Source organism: Lipotes vexillifer, unplaced genomic scaffold (assembly GCF_000442215.2).
Source record: "Lipotes vexillifer unplaced genomic scaffold, Lipotes_vexillifer_v1.1 scaffold1285, whole genome shotgun sequence".
NCBI lineage: Eukaryota > Metazoa > Chordata > Mammalia > Artiodactyla > Lipotidae > Lipotes > Lipotes vexillifer.
The window spans coordinates 84944-96098 of NW_006796211.1; the positions used below are offsets into that span (position 1 = coordinate 84944).

At 47.6% G+C, this 11155-nt stretch overlaps 1 protein-coding gene across 1 annotated transcript in view; it reads right to left on the minus strand.

The window, feature by feature from the left end:
• Positions 1-11155, minus strand: part of GGTA1 (glycoprotein alpha-galactosyltransferase 1 (inactive)) — a 65745-nt gene that overhangs the window by 45891 nt on the left and 8699 nt on the right. The window contains exon 2 of the mRNA XM_007468352.1: positions 9853-9947. The gene's annotated coding sequence lies outside the window, so the exon portion shown is untranslated. The remainder of the gene's footprint in view (positions 1-9852; positions 9948-11155) is intronic.

Sequence of the window (11155 nt, forward strand, 5' to 3'; positions counted from 1 at the left end):
CTGTGCTCTGCAACGGGAGAGGCCACAACAGTGAGAGGCCCGCGTACCGCAAAAAAAAAAAACAAAAACAAAAACAGAGGGTGAGTAGGAGTCTGGTGGGTGGGGAAGGGCACTTGGGTGGAAGAGCCAGCATCTGCAAATGCAAGGGCTGGAAGGGGAAGACCCCCAGTGGAGCCCAGTGTGGACTGTGGAGCTGGGTTTCCAGTCCTGGTCTCTCCATACATCTACTGCTTTGGAGTCTGGAAGGAAGCATCCTGGGAACCTGTTTTTTTGTTGTTGTTGTTTTGTTTTGTTTTGTTTTTTTGCGGTACGCGGGCCTCTCACTGCTGTGGCCTCTCCCGTTGCGGAGCACAGGCTCTGGACGCGCAGGCCCAGCGGCCATGGCTCACGGGCCCAACCACTCCGCGGCATGTGGGATCTTCCCGGATCGGGGCACGAACCCGCGTCCCCTGAATCGGCAGGCGGACTCTCAACCACTGCGCCACCAGGGAAGCCCCCAGAACCTGTATTTTTAACAAGCTCCCTAAGTGATACTGACATGCATGCAGCAGGTGTTAAGGGTTGAGAAAAAATATGAATGAATGAAAAAATGAACTTGACCTCAGCCAAGTCCCTTCCTCTCTCAAGATGCCTACCCTTTGTTAAAATAAAGGTGCTGGATCAGCCTGGTGGTTTTCAAACTGTGTTCCAAAAAAACCCCAGAATCTCCCCAAGTCCCTCAGAGACACAGAGAGGAGCTGGAGAGGCTGAGAGAACAGGACTCTGAGCCCCATCCACCCTTCTCTAGATCATCTCTCCTTTTATCTCTTTGCTGTTTTGTTTGTAGTAAAGGTTCCTTGGCTTCAAAGAACTTTTAAAACCACTGAATTGGATGATCCCCAAGAATCCCCAAGGAGAAATTTAAAAATTTCTTGAGGGCAGCAACTTATCTTTGGTGAGTATTTCTTGAACAAGTACGAACAGAACATAAGGCTGTTTATCAGAAGCAAGTTATTTATTTTATCATTGTATTTTAAAATCTTTTGCTGTGGCCAAGAAATCAATGAGTGGAGAAAAAGGAAATGTGGTATAACAACACAGTGGAATATTATGCAACCTTTAAAAAACGTTGTTGAGGAATAGTTGATACAATGGAAAATAAAGTGAGAAAATCAGATACAAAATTGCACAGAGACTATGATTTACACTACGGATCTTATACATCAGAATTACTGGACATGTAGGGCAGTTCCTCAAAAAATTAAACACAGAGTTACCATATGACTCAGCAGTCCTACTTCTGGTTATATACCCAAAAGAACTGAAAGCAGGGACTCAAAGTGATACCTGTACACCGATGTTCAAGCAGCATTATTCACAATAGCCAAAAGGATGGAAACGACTCAAATATCCATCCATGAGTGAATGGATAAACAAATGTGGTCTAGACACACAGTGGAATGTTATTTGGCCTTAAAAAGAGATGAAATTCTGACACATGCTTCAACATGGACAAAACTTGAAAACATTATGCTAAGTGAAATAAGCCAGACACAAAAGGACAAATATTGTATGATTTTACTTAGATGAGGTACCTAGAGTAGTTGAATTCATAGAGACAGAAAGTAGAATAGCAGTTAACAGGGGCTGCAAGGAGTGGGAATCGGGAAATTATTTGCTTAATTAGTTTGAGATGATAGAAAAGTTCTGGAGATGGACACTGGTGATGGTTGTCCAACTTGTAAATGTACTTAGTGCTACTGAACTGTACACTCAAAAAGTGTTAAAATGGTTTATGTTCTATTTTACCACAAAAACAAAACCTAGCTTCATGTGGTAAAAGCGGTGAATTCTGCGCAATGAGATTGTGGCAAAGTGTTCACTTTATTCTTTCCACTTCTCTGCATTTTTCAAATGTTCTACAATGAGAATACGTTATTTTTAAAACCAGACAAAAAGCGGGAGCTTCCCTGGCAGTCCAGTGGTTACGACTCCACGCTTCCACTGCAGGGGGGACGGGTTCGATCCCTGGCGGAACCCTGCCAGGGGAACTAAGATCCTGCATGCCGAGCGGTGTGGCCCCCATAAAAAACCAAAAACAAAAGAAGCAAAGCCAGATGAAGAGCGATTTAATTAAATAAAACTAGTGGTTCTATGGTACTTTCCCAAGATGCATTGTTGTCTTTTATGTAAATGTAAGCAATACTTTCTGTACTTAATAAAAGCAGCCAAGTTCAAGGATGCCATCTAAAGAATACACCAAGCTGCTCAGTCAAAATAAACTACAGGCAGAGCAGTCCCCCTTTCTAAGGCTAGTTGTTCTTGTCTATATTTAAATAAATTTCAAATAAAAAAGGAACCAAAACAAATCCTCTAACGAGCCTCCCAAGAAGCTGTCTGGCTTGGAAAAGCTCAAATGCAAACTGAAGAGAGAAAGAAAAATGGGGAACAGCTGGTGTTTTTTTAGGACATTAACTCACTGCAGCTGGGAAAGTGACTTTGTCAGTGAATTTCTATCCTTTCTGCTTCTGGAAAACGTTCTCGTGTAGAATGAATTCAGAATCCAGGAGAGGCTCACCATCTGCATTCACTGCAAATCCACTTCCTCCAGCACCTCTCACCCCAGATAAATGTCGAACAAAGATATAAAGACTATTGGTTTGAAGGGCAGCCAATGTGTCTGCCGGCCAGGGTGCCCTCTGCCCTAGGTCGCGTGGGTCCACCTTCCTGGTGCCTGGACCCTCTGCTCCGGGCTGGCTCAAGGGCAGACAGACCAGAAGGTAGCCTCCAAGGTGAGCAGGCTGGGGCTACCCCTGGAGTGGCCATTCCCTGGCTATGTGACCTTAAGCAGTGTCCTTTAGAGATTCAGTGTCCTTCCCTAGCCAATGGGCAGAAGGGCACCCACCTTGCAGGGTTGCTGGGAGGGTTAAACAGTGCTGCTTGTGTGGAATGTCTACTGAGAGGCTGGATGCATAACAGGTGCTCCCAAGCTTCCTCCTTTATTTCCTATAAGTTCACCGTCCAAGACACATATGTGTCTTGGTGGGGCATTGGTACCATATGTGATTAATGCTGACTAGTGGATTATAGGATTACAGTCAAATGATGGGGTGGAGAGAAGCTCTTTCAGACCTGGGGCCCAGGGCCAGCCCTGGAGGAGAGACGGGAGGGGAACCAGCAGTCCCGCTGTCCTGGGTCTCCCTCCCACACTGACTGGCCAGCACGGAGCCCTTTCACAAGAAGTCTGTGTGGGATCCACAGAGCAGGTAGGTGGGCTCCATATTACACATGGAGAAACAGGGGCTCAAAGAGGCTAATGTCTTAGTCAAGGTCCCACAGTTCGTAAACAGCCAGTCTGAGGGTTTTCTAAAATTCCCTTCGCGTGAAGGCAGAGGGGGGTGGGTCCCAGTACTTTCAGCTCTGCCACTGACTCACTTGTTTAGTTAGTTGTTTATCTTCTGTCTCTTTCCTTTAAAAAAGTTTTAAAGAACTTGGGGGTGGGGGAAGAGAAAGATTCTCTGGGGCACTAAGCTAGATGGGTCTCCAATCTCTGGGCTTTGGTTTTTTCATTTATAAAGAGAGGCACTTCCTGCCTCGGGACCTTTGCACATGCTCTTCCCTCTGCCTGGGACACCTTTTCCCACTCGCCTCACACCCGTCCACCCCCTCCCTCCGTGTCCTTTAGGTCTCAGCTCCAATGTCACTTCCTAAGGGAAGAGTCTTATTCTCCTTGTAGCTTCCTGTTCTTTTCCTTGAGGGCAGTGATCAGTCTTTGGACATATATGCATGATTATTTGATTACTATCCACCTCCCCACCAGATGGAAAGTTCCTTGCTAACCAGCATCAGGCTGAGAGGTGGCGTTCAATGGTATTTTTTGTACGTTGATTCAAGAAACGAGTTCTCCTCAGGGCTCTGCCAGCAGCCAGCTCTAGGATCTTAAGAAAGTGCTCTAAAAAGAGGGGATATATGTATTATATATGTATAACTGAGTCACTTTGCTGCACAGCAGAAACACAACATTGTAAATCAACTATAATCCAATAAAAATTAATTTAAAAAATTATATTTGATTGCCCAAAAAGTTCATTCGTGTTTTTCTGTAAGATGTTATATGGAAAAACCCAAATGAACCTTTTGGCCAACCCAAGTTTCTTAGGTGGCCCAAATTTTCAACAATAAAGTAATTATTAAATATATTATGAAAACATTTGTACAATAAAGCATTACACAGTTAAAAAAAAAAAAATAGAAAGTACTCTTCCATCCCCGCCCACCTCCACCCCAGTCTCAGGTTCTCACCTAAGCAACCTGGACAGGTGAACTGGGGCACCGACTAAATAGATCTCTGCCAGCTCAGCTCACACATTCTATGACTGCGTTGTCTCAAAAAGAAAAAACAAAACAAACCCAAAAAACCTAAGCCAAACCAAACCAAAAACCAAAAGCCAGGGTGATTCCAGCATCCTCTATGACCTAGGCCAGGTTCTTACATCTGGGGGGCTTCAGTGTCCCTATCTACAAAATGAAGCATTTAGGCAAAATCTTCCAGCTTTTTCCACCTCCAACTATTCTAATTCCCGAAAGGAAGGCCCCTCCCTCCCCTTGCCCTTCACCATGGACTCTACCTCAATCCAGGCTCACAAACAGGAAATGTGACATCCAGGAGCGGATGGGCCGCTTGTTTCTCTACAGCATGGGGGGCTGGCGGGGGAGCAGAGTCTGAACTTTTCCAACTAACGCCGGGACTCCATGGCCAAGACCTTTCTCAAGCAGTGTAGGCAGAGGGCGCTGTTGGGGTCTGGCTGAGCCTCCCATGCCCCTCCAGCCCCCACGTAACCACAGGGGGCCCCCGCAGCACAGAACCAGCAGATGAGCCGTCTTGGCGATGTTACCTTGTAATTGTTACTCTGATGCTTGACCCAAGGTGGGAAAACCTCAGGACAGAGCCGAAGGTGGCGTGTAGGACTCCTGGGCTCCAGCGCAGGCCCTGTGTGACCTTAGGGAAGTCCCCACCCCTCTCTGGGCCTGCTACGCCAGCTCCCTGCTTGCTCTGACATCTTCTTTATGAAGGCAGTACGCGGCCCTGGTGAAGGGTCCCATCATCTCACCCGTATCTGAGTCCCAGATCTCTCCCCTACCATGTGGCCCTGGGAAATTGCTAAACCTTTCTGTGCTTCCTTGCCTCATTTATAAAAAACAGGTTTCTGGGTGATGAAAAGGCAGGGCCCCTGTAAAGCTACTAGAACAGCATCTGGAGTAAGTGCCCAGTAAGCGTGAGTTGTTCCTGTTTGATGATATCTCTGGTTTCTGAATCGCTCCCCTTCCCAGTTTGCTGACTGTAGAAGGGGCAGGCAGAACCCAGACAGCCCTACTTGCCCGGCAGTGGCAGTCCACATCCAAGCCCCATCCCTCAGGGAAAGCAAATCTGAATCTCAGTGTGGGCCAAGCACTGTAGGAAAAGGGAACTATGCGGGAAAAGGCAGAAAAACCTACGATGCTGCCCCAAAGCAGATGGATTGGGGGCATAGGCTGCTCCCTGGGGCTGCTGGGCACCAGAGAAGGCCTCCAGCTGCACTCAGAGTCAGTAGTAGAGGGAGGGTCGCGGCCCATCTCCACCTTGCCCTGGAGGAGGATGACCTTGTGGAGGAGGGCAATGAGATGCAGAAGATGCGGATTGGGTTTATCTGTTCCTACTTCTGCCCGGAAACTCCCAGGAAGAGGAGGCTGGATTCAGTCATCTCAGCCTCGAGAAGGGATGAGGATGACTCCCTCGGACAGCGCTGGTGGCCTCTCCCCTGGGGACATGGAGGTGTGGGCCTCACCATCTCCCTCCACTCCTCAGGGACCCAGGGAGGGTCCTGAACCCCGCCTGGCTCAGTGTTCTCACCTGCAAAGGGAGGACACTCCAACACCTGTTTCCACCAGCTGCTGTGAGTCTCAAAGTGGGGCTACAGACAGATGCTGTTTGTTCCTCCACAAGGAGGGACAGAAATCGAGAGTAATTCACGTTTACGGTATTTCACCAAAGGACTGGTCCACGGGAGACCAGAAATAAAGGAAGAAAGAAAGGACCGGTCTTTTACCTCACTGTCCTACGATGTAAAGCATGATGCAGGAGACACGTAGGGTCCCTGTTCTGCCTCCCTCCTAGGGCTGCCCCCACTTGGCTCCAGTGGGCTCTGTGTTCCAGGTGGAGCTGTGGGCGCCCATCCTGCTGGAACGACTCACCCAGGCAGACTTCCCTCCTTCACCCTAGAGCATTTCACCCAGCTGCAAATGCCACAGGCCTCAAAATATCTGCTGCCCCTGAACAGGCAGGGCCTGGCTCTCTCTCTGCTCAGCCCAGAAGGCTGGGCTGGATGGGGCCAGTCATGGCAGCTCAAGGGAAGCCATGCTGCAGTCAGTGTTGAAAGCTGTCCTCGGAGGAAAAGAATAAAACCGACGGTCCTAACAAGCAGTGCATTGGCTTTTACCCTTGAGGATGCTCAGTTGAAAATCCCTGTTTGGCTGCACTGTGGGGAAGGGACGCCTTTATCAGGTACAGAGTCTTTTTATACCTGAAGGGAACCCTAGGGGTCTCTGCTCAAACTCTTTTCTTTTACAGATGAAGAGGCTTAAGGAAACATGCACCCTTTTGGGATTAACATATACACACTGCTGTATGTAAAACAGATAACTGACAAGGACCTGCTGAATAGCACAGGGAACTATATGCAATATCTTTTGACAACTTATAAGGAAAAAAGAGCACATATATATATATATATATATATATATATATATATCAGAGGCAAGATTTGAACCCTCGAAGGGTCCTAGCCCTGTCTCTGCTCATGCAGTTGATCCATGGTTATTGAGGGTCAACTACACGCACGCTGTTCTCACAGAGCTCACATTCTAGTTGGTAAACAAACATACAAAATCAATAATTATAATTAACAAGTCATTAAAGACATAATTTCAGGTGGGGAAAAGGGTAATAAAGCCAATAAAAAGGCTGGCATGTTAGAGACTGCCTGAGGGTAGGGGAAGCTGCTGTTTGGGGGGATGGCCTATTTTCACTGGGTCCTCTGGAGTCCCCAAGGACCTCCCAAGCCAGTAGCATCCTGGAGCTGGCTCATTCTGGCTTGCAAGAGCCAGTTGTTAAATTTTCAGGAACTTGGCGAGCAAGTTGTTAAACACAGCCATTATTAAAAATTAAATTCTGGGCTTCCCTGGTGGCGCAGTGGTTGAGAGTCCGCCTGCCGATGCAGGGGACACGGGTTCGTGCCCCGTTCCGGGAGGATCCCACATGCCGCGGAGCGGCTGGGCCCGTGAGCCATGGCCCCTGAGCCTGTGCGTCCAGAGCCTGTGCTCCACAACGGGAGAGGCCACAACAGTGAGAGGCCCGCGTACAGCAAAAAGAATCTGAGGTCCACATAATTGCCATTTTTTAGAAGAAATCATTTTATAGCAAATGTTGCTTTTTGGTAGTTCACAGACTTATAGTGGATAGCCCCTTCTATGAGTTTCATCATGGGATTTCCTTTAATAAATTCCATTTCAGGGAGAACAGTGCTGTAGCAACATGTTCGTGTCTCACTATCAAAGAAAATTTCATAAGCAAACTGAACCAATTTGTTTCCTAGGGTATGTTTATCCCCATTAAGAGCTCCAAGAGTGAAAAAAAAAAAAAAAAGGTAATCATCAAAACTCATCACTTCCTAAATCAGAAAGAGAAAGACAAAGACAAATACCGTATGCTAACACATATATATGGAATCTAAGAAAAAAAAAAATGTCATGAAGAACCTAGGGGTAAGACAGGAATACTTGGACTTGAGGATATGGGGAGGGGGAAGGGTAAGCTGTGACAAAGCGAGAGAGTGTTATGGACATATATACACTACCAAACGTAAAATAGATAGCTAGTGGGAAGCAGCCGCATAGCACAGGGAGGTCAGCTCCGTGCTTTGTGACCACCTAGAGGGGTGGGATAGGGAGGGTGGGAGGGAGGGAGACGCAAGAGGCAAGAGATATGGGAACATATGTATATGTATAACTGATTCACTTTGTTGTAAAGCAGAAACTAACACACCATTGTAAAGCAATTATACTCCAATAAAGATGTAAAAAAAAAAAAAAAAAACGACAACCTCATCACTTCCTAATTGTTTTACTACATGCTATATACCCTTGAGGTTATTTATGTCTGCTGTATCTAGACACAGTGGAAAATACAGCAGCATGCTCCCAGCTCCTCCAGTAGTAGCTTGAAACTGGTCACAGTGGAAATATCTATACTATGGGAATTGGCAAATACCATGTATCAGGGCTTTCTTTTTTTTTTTTGGCCTGGCCGTGTGGCTTGCAGGGATCTTAGTTCCCTGATCAGGGATCAAACCTGTGCCCCCTGCAGTGGAAGTGTAGAGTCCTAACCACTCCACCACCAGGGAAGTCCCTGGGCTTTCATTTTTCAACTGGTCATGAAACATTTACCAGCATACCATGGCCTCCAGCTCTAATCCAGGCCTTCTGTGTTTGTGGGAGTCTGTTTTTCTGGGGAGAGTGTATGGTGGTGCAGCCCAACGCTCCTGGGGCTGTGTGTGAGGGCGGTGGCTACGGTCCTGTGGCCATGAACTTCCCTCTTCCTTTTTTAAGGCTTCCACAGTGAGGAAGCGAGTCTGGGATGTCTAAACAGATCTATCAATTCCTGCAAAAGAACTGCTCTCTTCAACAGTATTTAACAAGGGTCTGTAAGATGGTGATTCATTCATTCCTCTGGTTTATTTCTGATAAGTTAAATCCTATCCTAAGTATACTGGGGAGGTAAAAATTTAAAGGAACACCCTGCAGAGAATCTGTGTAAATGTGTGCGGTCACTTCTGAATTCCTCTAGATTTTCGTACGTTGGGTTTCTTCCTTCGAGAACATAACTGTTCTGATGACAGCGGAGTGACGTTACTATTACTTCTACCAATAATAATGATAAGAGTAGCTGCCATTTACTAGCACCATGTCAGGCACTAGACACATAGGTTATCTCTTAAATCCACCCCAACCCACTTACACATGAGAATGTTGAGGTTCAGGGGTTCAATAACTTGACTAAGGCCAGGCTGCCCCTCTGCAAGTTCCCCAGAACACTTTTCCCTCCCATAGCTGTGGTCCTGTGACTCTCCTTAGACCTGCAGGATTCTGGGACACTACTGGACCCCCTATCTCTGGTGACTTTGGAGGATTTTGTGACTTCTCAGCTTAGCGTCAGGAACCCTCTTCCACCACCAGGGCAGAACGAACCAAACACTCCCCCTGGTCATTCGTCTGCACCTGGAATGCAGGAGAGTGACCCAGGCCTGGGCAGCTTTGCGTCATAAAGAAGTAACGCTAAGGTTCAGATGCCAGTGAAATGTTACAGCAGCTCCAGTGGCAGCAAAAGCTACAATTAGCTCCCGTTGGGAGACCCTAACTGTGCGGTCTGTTGTCCAACCTCTACTGGTTCTGCACAGCTTGCTTTTCCAGCTTCCCCAGGGATACTGTGAACAACAAAAAAAGTTCTTCCAATGCATGCCTCCTCTGCCCCAGTGAGCTATAATCTCCCTCGGCTGCTTGCAGCCATGACTCCTGACCGGTACCTCTTCTCAGGTGCTTCTTAATATACCAGCCGCAAACATTTACTAAGCCTTTTCAGGACAGGGAATGAATTCCTAAGCACTCAATTTGCACATGAGAATATTAATTCCCCCTTCCTCTGCACAGCTCTGGTTAACATATGAAAATAGAGTTTGCAATAAAAATACCAATCTACAAACAACCATTGATCAACCGAGAGCAAATCCAGACCCAGTCCCTGCTCTCTGGGAGCCATATTCCCCTTAGAGAAAACCCCGCCCTTGATTTTGCAAAGTGTCTTGTCGTTCCCCACAGATGCCAGGCAAGTTCCTCTCGGAGACAGCTGGCCGGCCACTTGAGGACTCGTGGTTTCCCTGACGGAGGAGAAAGGACAGCTGCGCTTCTGCGTGCAGATGCTACCAAACACAACCTCACCCCGCTGGGCAGCTGACCCACTGCCCCAGGCTCACTCCCTCCTCGGTGTCGCTCCAGGCACCAGGGCCATCTGGATTCTGGAACAGCCATGGGGAAGATCAGGATGATTGCTTCTCAGAGCCTCTTCCCTGTGCCTGAAATACTCTTCCCTCTTCAGCCTCTAACTCCTGCAGGCTGCAGTTTGAAGGTCACTTCCTCAGGGAAGCCCTTCCTGACTACTTGCCCCGACAGCTACAGGCCCCTGTGACCCTCCACCCTGTACTTCTGCTTCTTGGCTCTCTCTGTGCACTGGGCTGTTTAATGACTGTCTCCCAAGCTAAATTCTACCTCTGCACAGGCAGGGATTGTACCTCTCTATTCACTGCTAATCTCAGGTGTCTAGCAGGGCATGTAGCAGACGCTCAATAAATTCTGGATGCTTTAACAATGAGTGAATGAAGTTCTGGCAGCTCAACGAATGTTGAATGAATATGTGATTCAAAGCATGAGTCTTGGCAAGAGGTGTAACTTTTAGAACCAGTTCCTGGTACCCAAACTCACAAATGGGGGCTCAAAACTTGATCCCTCTGCCCAAAGCAGTGGCTTCTCCCTTGCACATTTTTAGTTTGAATGTTCATTCCCTGTTGGTTTGGACTTGTCTGCGTTTTGTTTAACAGCAGATATTGCTCAGAGAGAAGTCTGCCCGATCATAGCCTTGTATCATTTTGTTGACAGAGAAACTGAGGCTCCGACAGCTCCTGCTGCTGGCAGCACCAGCTTCAGTGGGGCGAGACAAGCTCACCTTCAGCCCAAAGCTCTTTTTAGTGTCCCTCCCACCCCCCATATGGGGCCAAGTCCAGGGCACGTGAAGCAAGTCTACAGAAGATAAAAACACCCAGACTGGGACGGAGTTTGAAACTTTTATTAAGAACTAATCATAAGGGCTTCCCTGGTGGCACAGTGGTTGAGAGTCCGCCTGCCGATGCAGGGGACACGGGTTCATGCCCCGGTCCGGGAGGATCCCACGTGCCACGGAGCGGCTGGGTCTGTGAGCCATGGACGCTGGGCCTGCGCGTCCGGAGCCTGTGCTCTGCAATGGGAGAGGCCACAACGGTGAGAGGCCCGCGTACCGCAAAAAAAAAAAAAAAAAAAAAAAAAAACACACCAA